The sequence below is a fragment of the Giraffa tippelskirchi genome, chromosome 3, assembly GCF_054371585.1.
Source record: "Giraffa tippelskirchi isolate mGirTip1 chromosome 3, T2T-mGirTip1v1.2.pri, whole genome shotgun sequence".
Classification (NCBI taxonomy): Eukaryota; Metazoa; Chordata; class Mammalia; order Artiodactyla; family Giraffidae; genus Giraffa; species Giraffa tippelskirchi.
Genome location: NC_137277.1, coordinates 176321745 through 176339266, shown reverse-complemented (window position 1 = coordinate 176339266; position 17522 = coordinate 176321745). Strand labels below are relative to the sequence as shown.

Below are 17522 nucleotides of genomic sequence, written 5' to 3'. Positions count from 1 at the left end.
ACGTTCTTAACTTACAGTGTTGTGGCCGAGCCTAGAATTGTGACTGGCTCTTGGCAGCTTTCTCCAGGGCAGGCCACTCTCTCTTGCCACTTAGGTGCTTCAAGGGTGTTACTTTGAAAGCATGGGCTAGACACCTCCTCATCCACCTGGCTGCTGGCAAGGCCTCAGTTTTCCCACTCGCTAAGTGGAGGGAAGAATATAGCCCAGGTTCCAGGGAGGGAACAGCACGGCTGTCAGTCCTCCCTTCATCCTGAGTCGTTCACTGGGCCACATCAAAGTCCTTGGCCAAGACACAGTTTTGAGACCCGCCCCCCACCCCCAACGCCAAAGTACCTATCACCGAGGGAGTAACCAGTCTCCTTTTGGGCTGTATGTGATAGGTTGGAGGTCTCCTCAATGAAGACTTTTAGGATGATAAAATGTATTCCAGAATGTTCTTCATTCAAAGTCACCACTATAATTAAACAAGGGGCAGCCATGATGGAAGTAAAATGTGTTCTGAATACCTGTAGAAACAGATAAAAGGGAAACCAGCAATTAATGATTAATGTTAATAAGTGAGCCTGCATGAAATGAGTGTCGAGCGTTAGTCGCTCAGTCGTGGCCGATTCTTTGTGACCCTATGAACTGTAGCCCACGAGGCTCCTCTGTCCATGGGATTCTCCAGGCGAGAACACTGGAGTGGGTTGCTGTGCCCTCCTCAGGGGATCTTCCTGACCCAGGGGTTGAACCCACGTCTCTTGCGTTGGCAGGTAGGTTCTTTACCACTAGTGCCACCTGGGAAGCCCCACTTGAATTGAAATGGCTCTCAAAGCAGGCAAGGACCAGCGTTAAGAAACGTCCATAGCTGAGAACCCTAGCTCCTGGTTACTGGAAGCTTTCTGCTTCATGCAAGCCTGGCACCTGGCAGTGGTGGGGGTCCTCTATGACTCCTCGCTTCAGTCCCACCTCTCTTCCTCACAGAGCCACCGATAGGAGTTAGGGCATGCCAGGGACTGGAGGATGCCTAGGACAAGCAGTGCCTAGGCTTGAGTGATGCTGGTTCTAAGCAAATTTCTTTATCCTCCCCACCTGGTTCCCATCACCTGGGCTGAAATGAGAGTGAATCTCTGGGCATACGTGCAGGCTGGGGGTGGCAGAGGCAGGTCTGGTTGTATCCCCCCATTCGGCATGGCCCTGTGTTCTGTACATCTGGCTATACTTCATCGAGAAGTGACCATTCTATTTCTCTGAATCAAGTGAAATTGGGCCCAATATTCCACTGAGCCACCCCTGATCCCAGGTGTGAACACCTGCTCCATGCTGGAGGAGAAGAGAAAACCTGAACGTGCTTCAGACAGTTATGGCAAGCGCCTCTGCAGATGGAGAGAATGGGAAAGAGCCTCCTTTTACAGGTGGGATTGCTGGGACCCAGAATAGGAGCCTGATTTGCCAGCAGAGTGGCCCCTGGCCAGGAAGAGGGCCCTTTGGCCCCAGCTGCCAGGGCTCCATGCCACCCACCCGCCCTCTCGATGAGCGATGGGGGCCCTGGCAGACGCTGGCTCTGAAAACTCAAAGGCCCAGGGCAGAGGTGCTTCCTGGAGCAAATCAGGCTTGGCAAGAGGCTAAGGTCAGGGAAATAAGTAAGGGAGAGAGCACAGGCGAGGGAGCCTGGGCAGCTCCAACAGGGAAACCAGCCAGGTAGGCACATGAACACGAGGGTGATGCAGGAGGGTCACAGGGGAGAGGGCGCCTCTGAAAGCTGCCTTGCCCCAAACAAGCAGAGACGTTCCAAACGTGCCCTTCCACAAGTGGGGCCTGGCTACCGCGGTAGAACCCTGAAGACCCGCCCCACCAGGGGCACGGCAAGGGACAGAGCTACAAGGTGTAAGCAGTAGAGAGGGCGGTGAGACAGGCAGCTCCTGTTTACTGAACAAAGTCTGGGTCAGACATGACTCTGGACTCCAGACCCACGTTAACCCATTCAGTCCTAGGTGGTGTGTTACCCACACTCACGGGAGTCAACCCTGCGTTATTCACTGGAAGGAATGATGCTGAAGCCGAAGCCCTGATACTTTGGCCACCTGATGCGAAGAGCCGACTCGGAAAAGACCCTGATGCTGGGAAAGACTGAAGGCGGGAGGAGCAGGGGACGACAGAGGACGAGATGGATGGTATCACCGACTCAATGGACATGAGTTTGCGCAAACTCTGGGAGATCGTGATGGACAGGGAAGCCTGGCGGGCTGTAGTCCTTGGGGCTACAAAGAGTTGGACACGACTGAGCGACTGAACAACAATACGAGAGAGGAAACCGAGGCACAGAGTGGGTAGATATTGCCCAGAGTACCTGGCAGAGCTGGGTTTTAAAACCAGGTGTAGCTCCTGCTTTCAAAGGGAAAAGCTGCTGGTCACAAGCAATCCTGCCCCCACCAGCCCGTGCCCCACCCCTGCCTCCTCCAAAGGCACGGACAGGCTCTCGGACTTTCCTCTGTCGATTGGTAAGGAGTTTATTTTCACCAGCTGAGGGGCTTGTCCTCCAGTAGATAGATGCCTTTCAGGTTGCAGAAGGAGCAGAGAATCCTCCCCAGATGGGTGATTTCTGGTTGCGAGGCAGGATTCTTTCTGGCAGGATATGATGACCCGGGGAGAACAGCATTTTGCAACTGTTTGTGGCCAAGGACTCACCAGTAAGTTAGCCTGCTGAAAACTAAATACTCCCGGGCTGTTTCATTGAGCTATTTCGTGACATCAGTAGACAGTTGGCAATAATGCCTTCAACATTTCTCCAGGCTACCATTGACCGTGGCCTTGCTCCAGGCTGTGGAAGCCCCACATTGCACAATGTTCCTTTATAGCGACCCACAGGACAAATTCCTTTCAGGCCCCCACACCAGCAGGGCAGTGTAGCCTGGTGGTTAGAAGCACAAACTCCAGGTCCCCCTGCTGTCCTCCTGTTGGGGATGGGTGGGGGCAGGAGCCCATCAGAGCAGGGTTCCTTGCCTGCCTCTGTGGCTTAGCATGTGAGTCCTTGGGCAAGGTGTAACCTCCATGAGCTCCAGTTTTCTCACCTGTAAAATGGGAATAAATAACACTCTCCTGAGACATCTCCTGGGGAATTCCCTGGTAGTCCTGTAGTTAGGACTCCGCGCTTTCACTGCCTGGGTTTGATCCCTGGTCGGGGAACTGAGGTACTGCCTACCACATGGTGTGGTCAAAAAAAAAAAAAAAAGACTTCTCCCAAATAACTTGCTTTAGTTTTTTTTTTATAGACCCTCTGTGTCTTGTAACTAAGCATATTTCCCTCCCTGTCTGGGCTGCCAGAGGCCCAGCACCCACCTTGAGGCCACTCCCCAGATCTAGAGCATGCTGAGGTGGATGGGATCAACCCTACCCACTCTTACTTCCTACCTTGTTTTCCCTTAACCCAACCTTTTCAGTCATTTTTTCCCCCTGTTGGCCTTTTGGTATTTCTATGAACTTCAGAACACGGGTCCCCAACCTCCAGGCCATGTACTGGTTGGTACCTCCTGTCAGACCAGCAGCGGCATTAGATTGGAAATAAAAGTGCACAATAAATGTAATGCACTAGGAATCATCTTGAAACCATCCCAGTCCATAGAAAAATTGTCTTCCGCGAAATCGGTTGTTGTTCAGTCACTCTTTTGCAACTCTATGGACTGTATCCCGCCAGGCTCCTCTGTCCATGGGATTTCCCAGGAAAGAATACTGGAGCGGGTTGCCATTTCCTTCTCCAGAGGATCTTCCCAGACCAGGGATCAAACCGGTAGTCTCCTGCATTGGCAGGCTTATTCTTTACCGCTGAGCCAGAAGGGAAGGCCCACAAAATCGGTCCCTGGTGCCGAAAAGATTGGGGACCACTGCTTTAGAACTAAGGCCTAAATTAATTATTGTGATAAAAAGACTGGAGCCCTTTATACCAAAGCACTTCCTCTCAGGTTATATGCTGTTTAAGCCTCACGCCAATCCAGGTAGGTGCCCCATTTTACAGGAGAGGAAATGGAGGCCCCTGGAGGGAACTGGCAGGGTGGACACAGGTCATCCCACGCCACCTGAGCTGCCCACCACCGGTCTCCCCTGGCCCCTGCCCTGGCTTCGTAAGTGGCCGCCCCCTACTCTCCCAGCCCTTTCCAGAATCCCCCACCTGCTCCCATGCAGCTGAGTGATTCTGCCCCTCCCTCACACTTCCCTCCAATCCCACTTCATTTCCCTGTTATCATTCTTTTGACTGTGGGGGACTTTCCAAGAAATGGTAAAATCCACTGCATTATTTAAGGATGATTGAAAAACCCGCCTCCGCTCTCCATGGCCCCCTCTATGGTACTTCCACCAGATAGTTCAGCTTTGGCTGTCTCCTCCTCAACAGGGAAGGGATGGCCCGAGTGCTGGCTGGCACGCTTCTCAGGACAAGAAGGTGTGGTCCAACCCTCCCAGGAACAAGCCCCAGGAGGGCAGAACACAGGGGCCACCAACTGCCTCCCTGCCTCTTTCTTGGGACTGTCAACCTGGGTGTTTCACGGCTGAACCTCAGCTGGTCCCTCAGGGGACCCTGCAGCCCGCTGGAAAGAGCCACCAGCCAGCCTGGCGCCCCTTCATTCCCTGAACTGGCTTCCAGGGGAAGGCCACGAGCTTCCGAGGGGCTCACAAGTTCCCAGTGCAATTTGGAGGGGACCCTCTTCAAATTCCAAGCTGCTGTCTGAGGCTCAGAGCCTTTGAGTCCAGCTGAGTTTTGAAGCCCCAGATGTGCCCGTGCAGGCCTAGAGCTGAGCTGAGGTCAGATGGAGAGAACTGAAGTGCTTGTGGAACACAGGGAGGGAGACTGGAGCTCTTGCAGGACACTGGGCATCAGTCATTTTGTTCACATCTGAATAAGAAAGCAACCCACAAATTAGGGCTTGTTGTGTGTGTGCTCAGTCATGTCTGACGCTTTGTGACCCTGTGGACTGTAGCCCACCAGGCTCCTCTTCTCAAAATTCTTTGCCAGGAATTTTCCAGGCGAGAATCCTGGACAGGATTGCCATTTTCTTCTCCAGGGGATCATCCTGACCCAGGGATCAAACTCGCATCTCTGGAGTCTCCTGCATTGGCAGGCACGTTCTTTCCCAGACGAGCCACCAGGGAAGCCCCTTTATTAATTTCTCCACACACAGAGCTCCCAATGGTTGCCTTTCAAGGAACTGTGGCGGTGTGGCTGGTGGTATTAGCCCCAAGGTCACCCACCTGAAGGCTCTGATCCCTGCCCATGGGTCCACCTCCCAGGGGACCTTAGTCCTTTTCTGTCCACAGTGGCTGTGCCCGTGTGGACATCATCCAGGAGCCACAGGGCCCGGCAGGAAAGGCCAGGAAGTGTCGCAGCCTGAAACCCCAGAAATAGGGTCAGGGAGCCCCAACCCTGGTGGCTTCCTTGTGGGCTCTCCATTGATGGGGGGTTCCTGGCTTGCCAATCAGGACAGAAGTACACAGTGAAAGTGACAGCTGGGGGCAGGCCTGGTGCTGGCCTGGACACCCTCGGCAGACAGGCACACGGCCGGCACGCAGCAACCACACCCCTGGCCTTGGCCCAACTTCTCTTCTCTGGACCAGGCCCCATTCCAGTCCTCCCACCTCCTGATTATGGGTGTGCACGTGCCTTGGAAGTGCAACTGTCAACACATAGCCATGTCTGGCGACAGGTTTCCTTACTGTGAGCCGGACGGTGTTCACGCATGCGCAGACATGAGCGCGTGCTTGCCGTGTTTGCAGTCATGTTGGCACCCCTCCCATCTAGGGGTTGGCGCACAGAGCCGCTCTCTGCAGGTACACAGGTGTTTGCTTTAGTTTCCTTTGTATTTCTCTGTATTTTTAAGCATTCCCAAATGTTAGCATCCACACACAGGCTCCCTCCCTGGTCACCACCCACTGAGGGAGGCAGGCACAGTCTGGAAAGTATGCACTGAGTGTAACAAGAGGCACAACAGCAAGAACCCCGGGGAGAGAGCAGACAAGTTCTGCTGAGCAGTCAGGGAGGACTTCCCAGAGGAGGCATCTTATGAACTGGACTCAAAGATGAGAAGGCTGCTCTGGGTGGATTGGGGGTCTCCCCTGCTGATCGCTCCTCCCTGCCGCATCCTTTCAAATGGGCTCTGCTTTGCTGTCGCCACCTCCCATTCTCACCTCTCTGTGCTCCTGGGCCCAGTCCACGTACCTCCCTCGTGCCTCAGTTTTCTGACCAAAACAACAGTACACAAGCAAATCAAACAGCTAATAAAAGTCTATCTGGGTGTGAAGGGATCCCCCGTTCCAATGGAAGCATTTCATTTGGCCCAGTCTTTTTCTAGAAGTTTCTGAGTCACCTAAACCTAAGAACAGAAAGGGATTGTGAAACTAAGCTGGTTCCACATCTCACCCTGGGAGGTATGACCCCTAAATAAGCCCCCTTCAGGGGTCACCTGGTCTCAGCCTGAATGCCTATCTGCACCCACAGGTGAGCATATAACCCTGCCTGGACACCCTCACATCTGGTGACATGCCTCCTCCCCACCAGCTGTCAGATCCCAGACAGCCTCCATGTCTTCTGCCAGGCTCCCTGTGCCTCCCGCCCCTGCCCAGAACTGGGGACATGATGACCTGGGGACATAGTGGCCTGGGGACCCGTTGACCCCATTGCTTGGGGAGGGGTGAGCTCTGCCTCCTTGCTCACTGTGTGGTCTTAGAGAAGTTCATTAACTTCTCTGAGCCTCAGTTTCTTTTTGTAAAGGTGGGAGGGGGTGTGGGAAGAGTTACAGTTTGTAAACTGCTCTGCAGATGCTATTTATTATGATTAAACCATTTGAGAGCAATTATAGAGCAACCATCTAGGATTATAGAACAATACAGGGGAAATTGCCCACATATGTGCCAGGGAGCCCCCCCAGGAAGAACACTTGGAGCAAGTCTGCGGTGGCTGTCTTTGGGTGGTATCTCGATGCCCTGTGTTCCCTGCACAAGATAAAACGTGTCTAATCCTCAGAGCCAGCCTGGGGGACGGCAAGCTCCTCATGACCACAGGGAATGGCTGGCTCAGAGGAGTGATCATCCAGCTCGTGGACAACCAGCCGGCCCCAGAATTCAGGTCTCTGGCCATGAAATGTGGATGCTCTCCAATCGGCAGCTGCAGGAGGAAGGTTTTCAAGCTGGAGAGATTTGACAAGATGTGAGTCACAAGTGTTGATGAAGAGAAGTCGCTTCTGTGTGGGGAGGGCATCCACTCATTCATTCAGCAGCACCAGCCTCTCAACACCTGGCTCCTGCTGAGTACATGAAAGTGCGGAGGGTGGTCATCGAGGGGACGCGTGTGGGCTCCTAAGGGCTTCTGTGGCAGAGACCGAGGTTGTGCCTTCCCCACCCACCTTAGTTCTAAGAAGGGGCGGGGGGGGGCCCTGGCCTGAGGGCCCCTGGCAGGAACTGGCCCCAGGCAGCTAGCTACCAGGAACCTCCTATGCATAGACAGAGCTTCTGTTTTTCATCAAGACCAGTTAAGTGGATCCCAGGGCTTCGGTTGAGGGGGGTCAGGAAGGCACAGAGGGAGGAGGGCGAAGGATGAGGGGGCCTCCCTCAGATCACTCAAGGTACCCTGGGGACAAAGGGAGCAGGAGACAGAGCCTGGCGGGGCAGGCCAGGTTGGCGGAAGCCAGGCGCCGGTCCAAGGCCACCAGGCCTGTGTGTGGGAGGGGCTGGTGGATGAAGGCAAGTGCCACGGAGCCAGCGGGGAGCAGCCCGATGAATAGGATCACAGAGGCAGATGGACGGGCAGCCTGGGCTGCTCTGGGTACCAGCCCCGCGCCCTAGCCTCCAGTCAGGCCGCTGGGCTGGGGGCAGGGATGTTGCTAGCCTCTGGCAGGGGTGAGGCTGTGTTGAATGAATCACTGGCCGGTGCCAGGAGCCTGCAGGCCTCAGTGCTCACTCCCTGAGGACCGGCTAATTCACTTGGAGTGAGGCCGGCCGCTAATGATGAGAGCAGCCTCCTGGGCCCTACCGAGCCCCATGCACGGCTGACTCTGAACAAGGGGCCAGGCCGGGGGCGAGGGCAAGAGCGCCCACTTCTGCCACAGGCTTGGCCAGGGCTCCCCACCTGCCTGCACAAGGGCAGCAATGCCCCTGAGGGCAGGTGGACCCTTTCCCTGAGCGAGCCTGAGTCTGGGGGTGGAGAGGAGGTGCAGACAGCCCCTCCCGAGCTGCAGAGAGCCTAATTATGGTGGACAACTGGGAAGGGGGTGGGGAGGAGTGGACGGCGAGAGCCAGCCGAGCCCTCCCTCCTGGACAAGGAGGAAGAACTGGGTTGAGAGCCCAGCCCCGCATCCCAGAGAAACCAACCACTTGAAAAACATGGCCTGGCGTCTTGCCAGGCTCTCCCTGACACGTGCAGTTTGCTGATGGCACAGGTGCAGCATCCCCAGGCTGCCCCATCCTGGGCAGGTCCCAGGGTTTAGTGAGCACATACTGCAGGGCTCTCTGCTGGGGTCCAAACCCTGTCCAGGGGCTCAGTCAGGAAGGGGGTCAGCACACAGGAATCACCACAGGGACAGAAGCCAGCTTCCACTCACTGTGCACCGGGCCCCACACCAGGTCTCCACAGAGTTGTGTATCCTCACATCCACCTGCAAGGTAGGGAGTGTCAGGGAAGCCCATTTTACAAATGGGAAAACTGAGGCTCAGAAGGGTCGCACACTCACCCAAGGCCCTGAACTTATCAGCAGCAGAGGCAGGTCTTGAATGACTCCCGTGTATAATCTCTGCCTAGCACAGCTCCAGGATTCCAGGTCTCAGGGTGAGAGGAGAGGAAGACCCCCAGGCTTCTGTTCTTTAGGAATCAAAGTCCTCACTGGAGGCTCCTTGGGGCCAGAAGAGCTGCACACTGGCAGAAGGGGAGGATGGAAGGCTTGCCTCTGGGATTCTTGCTCCGGTTTCCATGTTCCTGGGTGGCCCTCTCCCAGGGGAGAACATTTAACAAACTTTCAGGGAGACAAGGGGGCAGGGGCAGGGGGCAGAGCTGTAGGCCTGTGAGGAGGTGGGCTTCCGGGGGCTCTGGGGGCCGCATGGTCCTGCCTGGACCGGCAGTGGGCGATGATGAGCTGGCTCTCCCTCCTTGTGGTCGTGGCGGTCCGTGTGCCGGGACTCGGTCATCTCCGGGACCAAGACGAGCGCGCAGGATCGGCGCCTGGAGGACTCTGTGGCTGGGTGCTTCCCCGGCGCGGCGGCCTCTTTCCGGGTTGGGGAACAAAGGGGACCTAGCTTGGGAGGGCGGAGGGTGGGTGGCACCCGCGCGCGCTCCCTCCCGCCAGGCTGGGCCCGGACGGAAGGGGCCTCGGGCGCCCCCTGCCGGCTTGGGGGCTCTGGGAGGAAGGCGGTGGCAGCTGGGGAGCCTAGATTAGCAGTCCCTCCTCCCGCGCTGAGGCCTGGGAGGGTTGTGCACTGGTGGGTCCTTGTGTGTGCAAGTATGTTCTGTGTGTGCAAGTGTACCTATGTGTCTGTGAGGGTGTGCTTTATGTGAGTGGGTCTTGGGTGCACGTATCTGCAGATGTGTCTGTGGGTGCATATGTGTGTGTATGTGTGCATGCATGTGTAGGTGTGTGCATATCTGCGTAGGAATGTGTCAGTGTGTGCGCACACATGTGCTTGTACTCGTTTGTGTGTGCAGGTGTGTTCGAGTGCCTCTGTCTGTGTGTCTGCGTGGATGCCTCTCGGCACACATCTGTCTCCCCAGGCTCAGGGGCAGCTAAATGGGGCCTGGCTTGCTCTGAAGCAGTTGCCTGTTCTGAAAGCACCCTGGCCAGGTGGTCCCTGGAGTGGACAGCTCACATGGGCATCAGCAAAATGCTGCCAGGGGGCAGAGTTGGACACTGGCCTTTCTAATGTTTATTTGCTGCCTATGAGGGGAAAGAGAAGAAGAGCCCTTTTGTCCCTAAGCAGTTCTGCCTGTGAGTAATTATAATCTAGCGTGATAATTAAGATGATAAGGACACTGGAGGTGGCTGCAAAATGCAGGGAGAGACTGGGAGGGCCTCAACTGGCCTGGAGAAATCCTAGAAGGCTCCATGGGGGAGGCAAGCTGAGCTGAGGCTTGAGGGGTAGGGAAAGCCTGAAAACAGGCAGGCAAGGTGAGTGGGGAGCCCAGTGGGCTCCGGGCACAGAGCAGAGAATCAGAGAGGGAGTGGAGGCGTGCCAGGCGAGTGGAAGCTCTGATTGTGGGGGGGGGAGCAAAGCCTGAGAAGTGGGCCAGGCACAGGTGCCCTGATTCTGCCTGGTGCTGGAGGGTCACTGAAGGAGTCTAGGCAGGGCTGAGACCATCCGTTATGAGGGCAGAGGGGGGCCCTCCGCCTCCTGCCAACACCTGGGAGGGAAGGTCCAGGGTGTTTCCTTCTGGGCTGTGTGGGCCCTGAGTCAGGCGCCCCGCCTGCCTGCCACGTGGAAGCCTCTCAGGGAGAGGATGCCTGGGGTTCCCTCACTCACCCCAGATGCTCAGATGTGGGCCCTGGAGCCTGAGGATCATCCTTCTTCTCCTGCCAGCCCAGCGATGCCCACGCTGCCCCAGCTGCAGCAGCCTCTCGGTGCCTCTTTTGCCATCAATGCCTCCTCTGTGGCCTGGGCCTGGGATGGTGGGCCGGGTAAGGCTTTGGGCCCCAGCCAGCCTGGTCCCTTCTCGGGGTGGCACTGGGTTGGCCTTCTGAGTACTGGGCTTGGGGTCTTAAGTGGGCCTTCTCCATCCTGTGGGTGCAACCCCTGAACATGCACTCATTCAGGCTTGGCAAAATGGGCACCAGAGCACACACTGGGGATGGGAGAGCTTCCTCTCTGCACTCCGATATCCTTCAAGGTCCAGCCCCACTCACCATCTGGACCATTGTAGGGTGCTGGCTTCCTGACCCTGCCGCGGTTTTTCCCTGTGGCACCCAGGCTTCTGTGGGCTACTGCTCCAGCAACCCTGTTCTTGCCCAGGCCCAGCTTGGGCTCAGGAACACATCCTTCACTTCTGAGCCCTACCCCCCAGCACATCAATCTTCTCCCTGTGTGCCCACTGCCCCCCACCCCCAGGAGGGGAAGTGAGCCATGGTGTGCTCCTCTGACCTCGCAGAGACCGCCTGTGACTCAGGAGCCCGAGCCCCATTCAAGCCACTCCTCCTCCCACTAGTGACAACAGTTCACCTTCAGCAGCACTCCCGTGTGCCTTCCATCATCCAACCCTCCTGATTAACCTGCCAGGGAGGCCTCATAGCACCCCCAAATTACAGCTGAGGGAGCTGAGCCCCAGAGAGGCTCACGATGTGGACTGGGAGCCAGGCCTCCGTGACCCCAGGACTCCTGGTGTTATCCCTACACCAGGACCACGACTCGCCCATGCCCAGACCCACCTGGCCTCTCGCTGGACTGTGGCCAAGGTCTCCCCACAGCCCTGTCTGTCTCATTGGTTCTTTCTCAGCATTTTCTGTCGTTCCCACGGACCTCAGGACACACACACCTTATTCGCCTTGGCATTCAAGCCTCCTGCTCACCGTCTCCTGTGCCCCTTCCAGTCCCACTGCCCAGCCTTTGCCCAGCTCTCCCAACTCCCTGGACTGCCCTCCTTCCCTCCCATGGCACCCAATCCCCCTCCAGCCTTGAGAGAAGGAGAGTCACGGCTGAGAAGGAGCCCCGAGGATCAGTCCTCTCTCCAGCTGTGTCCGGCCGGCCTGGGACTCAGGTTCCACAAGGGGGAGGTTTCTCCGAGGTTGCCCCCTGTAGAGCGTGGCCCTCCACTCCTTATGGTCTGGCCTGCAGAAGCCCAAAGCCCCAGGAGGTGCAGTGTGCTGGATCCTGCCTCTCCGTCTTGGAGCTACCCCTCTTCTCGAGCAGGTGTTAACAGGGAGCTCAGGCATGGGGTGAGGGCAGAGGAGGGGAGGGCATGGGAGGGGGAGGGAAGGGAGCTGCCCTCCCCGCCTGGTGCTGCCTCTCCCAGCCCCTGGGAGCCTGTTGCTAGGCTGGCACACGCTCCTTCACAGGCTGAGCCTGTCAGCTGCACCCACAGCCCCCATGGCAGGAGCCGGCTGTGGGAGAGGGCAGCTCTCTGCCCCGGGGAGATGCCGAAGGGCCTGCCAGACCCTGGGGGCTGGGGAGATGGGCACAGATGGAGCAGGGCCCTTCCGTGACCCTCCCGGCAGGCGTGACTGGAGTGGGGTCCCCACTCGCGACACCCAGGGTCCCAGCTGGTCTTCCTGGGGCCTTGTTTATCTGCCCCCTGTCTGATGGGCCACACAGGGGCCCTCTGGCATTGCTGGGGGCTGGGGGTCAGGGGGGGCTGACAGGAGCCTTCCGGCCTCCCCCCTCAGCCCTGGTCTGTCACTCTGCCCCTTTTGGGAGGTCCCGGAGTCAGCGGACTCATCCCGGCCTACCCTCTGGGAGCCTCGTCTCTTCTCCAAGCTCTGGGCCCTCCGAGCTCCTCTCAGGGCCTCCATTTTGGCCGGGAGCTCAGAGGCAGGGAGTCTGGGCTGGCTCTGAGTCCTCGGGCACCCTTGGGCTCCCCTGGGTCCTAGCCTTTCCTGTGGGCTTCCCCAGGAATGCTCTCAGGACGTGTGCAGCCCCGAGCGGGAGGATTTGAGCTTTGGGCTGAGGGGCCAGATCCCCCACCCTAGGCCCTTTCTGCCCTCCCCGGCAGCAGTCCTAGGGGCAGATGTACAGCTGGGTGTGAGCAGGGAGGGCCCAGGGTTGGGGGTGGCGGAGGGAGGGGCACGGTGATCCTGGGCAGACTCTTCAGCTGGCAGAGGCTCCTGCCAAGACAGTTCCCGCCCCACCCCCGCCCCTCCACTCATTATCAACTTGGGGTTTGTGTGCAAACAGCAGCTGGTCTCTTTTGTCAGCTTCCCCTCCTCGCTTCCCCCCTCGCCCCTTCCCTCCTCCGCCCAGGCCTCCCAATTGGCTCTTTCAGCCCAGGCCCTGCCCACCCCCAGGTGATTTAGAAGCTCAAGCTCTGGGGAGCAACTGGGAGTGGGGCAGCCCCTGCCCATTCTTGGCCCTGAGTCCTATGTTCTCCTCTGGCCCTTCAAAGAGCTGGTATTAAACCCATCTGGGACATGAGAGCCAGAGACGGTGAGTCACAAAGCCAAAGTCACAAAGCAGGCAAGTGCAGAGCCATAACCCAGACCCAGGCGTGCCTGTGTGCAGAACCTATTTGCTGAGCTAGTTCTAGTTCACAGTCTTCACTGACCGCCCTGTGCCCGGCATCACGCCTCTGCAGGAGCCCTGGGAAGGTGGACCCACTCCCAACCTCCTCGCTGTGTCAAGGGCTATCAACTGAAGTACTTGTGTGCCTGTGGCTGAGACCAGAAGGCAGGCAGGGCTGGATGGCAGGGCCCTACCAGTTACACCCAGAAGTTGGACCTGGATGCTGAGACCAGGGGGAGGAGGAATCTCGTAAGCAGTGGGCCCTGCAGAACTGGGGAGGCAGAGAGCAAGAGGCCAATTAGGAAAGAGGGTATAAAGGACAAGAGTGTGGACCAAGCAAGACACTGGCCCTGGGAGAGTGGGACAGCCAGACCTGGGAGCCAAAGATATGGTCACAGTGGATGGTGAGCAAGCAGGTGGGGGTGTGGATGACACCTGGGTCACACCTGGGCAGTGGTGAAGATGTGAGTCCTTTACAGGCATAGAAGCAGGTGTGGCTGGATGAAGACCTTGAGTTTACCACAACCTGGGTTTGAGGTGCTGAGTGATGTCCAGGTGGAAGTCTCCAGGGGACCCAGGAGACAGATCCAGGCTGGGCAGGAGGTCTGGGAGTGGATGAGCTCATGGAGGAAATAAGGGGAGAAGGGGACTGAGGATGGAGTCTTGAGCAGAAGGCCCCGAAGTCTCAGGAGGGGACTGAAAGGAGGGGAGGAAGAGCAAGAAGAACGTCCACTGGATTTGGGAACTCGGAAAAGGGAGGGACTCTGGGAGGGCAAGGCCATGGCATGGCAGGGCAGTCTGTGTGGGTGATCAGGCACTCACTCTGTTCTTTGCAGATTTTAGCTTTTTTAATCCCTTCAGCAGGCCTGGGATAACAAGCCTCTGTTTCAGGTGGAGCCAAGAATAGGTCTGAAGGTCTGTGTGACCCCCCCAAGTATTTGGGATGAGGACTCGGTGCTGACAAATCTAAGTCCCTTGGCGGTTGATGCGGATCCCAGACTAGAGGGGACCATGTGATGGGTGAGTGATGGGGACGCGGGAAGGAGGAATCTGCTGCCCTCACAGGTGTCACAGAGGATGCGACCCCCAAGGCAGGTCTGGAGGGAAGACTCCTTGTTCATCAGGTGCAGGCATCCCAGGTGGCTCAGTAAAGAATCTGCCTGCCAGTGCAGGGTATGCGGGTTTGATCCCTGGTCCAGGAAGAACCCCTGGAGAAGGGAATGCAACCTGCTCCAGTATTCTTTGCCTGGGAAATCCCATGGACAGAGGGGCCTGGCGGGCTACAGACCATGGGGTCACAGAGTCCCACACAACTTAGCAACACAACTTAGCAACTAAACAACAACAATCCGAAAGGCAGCAGACAAGGAAGCAGCCTGAGCAAAGGCAAGGAAGCTGAGAGCGCGAGGAAAACCGCGGCCCAGGAAGGAAAGGTGGGGCCTCAGCTGGACCACTGCCCAGTGCTGGTGCTCACTCGGAGCCCCCCGCCCGTGGTCAAAGTCCAGCCTCTCGGAAGAGCTTTTCTGGGGCTTTGGCCAGGCCATCTAGGGGCATGCAAGTGGGCAAGGCCTGTGCCAGTGGTCGGACCCGGACTGCCCCTAGGGCAGGCAGGGCGGACCCGGCACACACGCGCGTGCACACACTGGGTACACGGGCACGTGCATGCCGCTGGGTCCGCGCGGGCCGGAAGTCGCAAGGCCAGAGGCCGGAGCCCGGGAGCCGGACCGCCGGGCCGCTGGAGCGAGCGGGAACAAAGGACGCGGCGGGGCGGGGGCGGCCGGGCCGGGCCGCGATTGGCTGCCGGGCGCTGGGGAGGCCGGGTCGGGCGGTGATTGGCCGGGGCCTCAGAGGGCCCCTTGCGGCCGAAACCCAAGCCCCAAACTGTGGCCCGGGACCTCCCGCACCCCGCCATCTGCGCCGGGGGCGGGGCGCAGGCTGGGGTCGGGTTCCTGTCCAACCCCCCCAGGCTGGTCCTCCGCAGACTCTCGGAATCTGCGCGCCCAACCCCACCCCACCCAGCGCCCAACTGGGCGCGAGGTCCCCCGGGACCCAGGCAGGGCAGGGCGATCTGGGCCACCGCCCCGCGGGGACGCCCAGAGGGCCGGGTCCGCAGCACCAGGGGACCGGGGTGCCCAAGTGGAAAGGGGCTAGGGCCCAGGAAGCTGTCCCTTCTGAGAGGCTGGCCGGCGCCTGTGTTTGCACTGGGAGAGGGGTCAGAGGACACTCCCGAGAAGACGGGCTAGGGAAAAAACGAGTTGAGGAGGCCGCGAACTGCAGGATGGCTCAGGAGAGGGGTGTTCGGATGACCTGAGACCCAGTCCCAAGCCAAGCGGCTCGGGGAGTCGCTGGGGCTGACGGCGGCACCAGAAAGCCAGACAGGGTCCTGGCAGGGCTCGCAGCAGGGGAGGGAGTTAATTGAGATCGCTGCCAGCCAGCCCACCGCTAGGTGCTTAAGGATTTAGGATGAAGGGCCTTCTCTACTCCAGCCCTCTTTCCCAGCTGCCTGGGAGGTGAGAGAGAAGGGGTGGAGCGAGACACCCGGGCCACCAATCACAGCCTCGGCTCCTCTTTGAATCTGGCCTGGCGGGCTCAGGCTGCCCGGCGCCAGGTGTGCTGGCGCCCTCTTTGTCCCTACTTGCCGGCCCAGGCACGTCTCATTCCACCCCCCACCCTTTGGGAGGTTCTGTGCGCCACCCAGCTGGTTCCCCTATCTGGGACTGAAACTGGACCCTGCTCCTGCCAAGGACCTTGGAGACTCCAAACCAGGCCCCCTCTCCTATCCCTTCTCAGCTCTGCACACAGTCCTTGGTGGCTCAGACAGTAAAGAATCCTCCTGCAATGCAAGAAACGTGGGTCGGGAAGATCCCCTGGAGAAGGAAATGGCTACCCACTCCAGTACTCTTGCCTGGAGAATTCCATGGGCAGAGGAGCCTGATGGCCTATAGTCCGTGGGGTCGCAAAGAATCGGACACGACTGAGCGACTAACACACTCCCAGCCCTTCTCAGCTCCGCACGCAGTCACAAGCTGCCTCCACCACCCTAAGATGGCCACCAGTGGTCCAATAGTTCTGGTAGTGGAGGGGGTAAAAGCCCACGATTTGCAGCAAAAATCCTGGCAGAGGGACTCAGGGCAGGCCCCTTACCTCCAAGGTGGCTCCCTCAGTTGTGAAACCTAGATTATAAGGGCCTAACTCCAGGTTGCTGTGAGGATTAAATGAGAGTTTGTAGAGGAGGGGGCTTTGTGAGGCTGAAGCCTCAACACTGAGGAGGGGAGGAGGATGTTTTCTCACTGTCCCAATGCTGCAGACAGGGTCGGTGGGACCCTGCGTCCTGCCCTGTGGGCAAGGGCCAGGGTGCTAGGTAGGATGGGACAGACAGATGCAGTGCCAGCCCACAGAGCCCAGAGCCCCAGAGTCCCTTGCTGTCACACCATCCCCAGGCTCTTTAGGAAACATGGGGCAGAGGGATCTGGGGCTGCTTTTCTTTTGTCTTCAGTGTATGGAGCCCTCTCCTAGGTGACGGTCAGAAGGCAGGTGGGAGCCCCACACGCCCCTATCCTCTCCCCACTCTGCTTCCCCAGCCACTGCTTTCTACCCCCTCCTTCCTCCAACTCTGGCTTGAAATCTGGCAGCAAGACCTCCAGGCTGCTTCCTTCACATCTCTCAAATCTGTCTTCTCTCCACCCTCCACTGCCCTCCTGGTCCTATCTAGGACCTTGGTCTCACTTGACCAGTCCCCCTCCCACCAGGCTCGCCCACCCTACAGCCAGCATGAGACTCAAATTAGGTCTCATTTCGTCCCTACTAAAATTCTCTCTCCCCAGGAAGCCCTGATTGGATCTACCAGGGAGTTCTAGCAACTGAGTAAGCGCACACTCTGGGACCAGCCTGCTGAGGATTGCCTCCTTGTGAGCTGGGCCTTGTTTTCCCCATCTGTAAAATGGATATGATGATAACTGGGCAGTGTTCCAAGTGCTTTGCACATAATCATATTGATCCTTTTACTCCTTACAACAACTTTATTCAGTAAGTGCTAGCTTTACTGAACCCACAATAAAAGTAGAATAATGGAGTACCTATTTCATAGATTTATGGATTAAATGAGTTAATGCATATAAAAATTTCGAAGAGCTTGAAACACTGCTGGTGCTCAGTACAATCAATCTAGATATTATTTTTGACCCAGCCTCTCTTGCCAACACCTTCCCCATCTAACCTCCAGTCCTGCCTCTTCGCTTGCTCTATCCATCCACTCCCCACCCACCCACGCCCCAACCTTTCTTCTCTGGGTCCTATCATCTGGTACAGAATGAGTACTTAAGACTGTTTAAGAATGAATGAAAAAGGTTTTGGAAGGAGGCTAGGCCGAA

At 57.7% G+C, this 17522-nt stretch overlaps 1 long non-coding RNA gene across 1 annotated transcript; it reads right to left on the bottom strand.

The window, feature by feature from the left end:
• Window positions 1–6773: 6773 nt before the first annotated feature.
• On the bottom strand, window positions 6774–9213 carry LOC145543600 (uncharacterized). Its single transcript, XR_014080897.1, has 3 exons — window positions 8691–9213; window positions 8562–8615; window positions 6774–7268 (listed from the first exon to the last, which is right to left on the bottom strand). It is a non-coding gene; the product is annotated as an uncharacterized LOC145543600 (long non-coding RNA).
• Between the last annotated feature and the right edge of the window lie 8309 nt (window positions 9214–17522).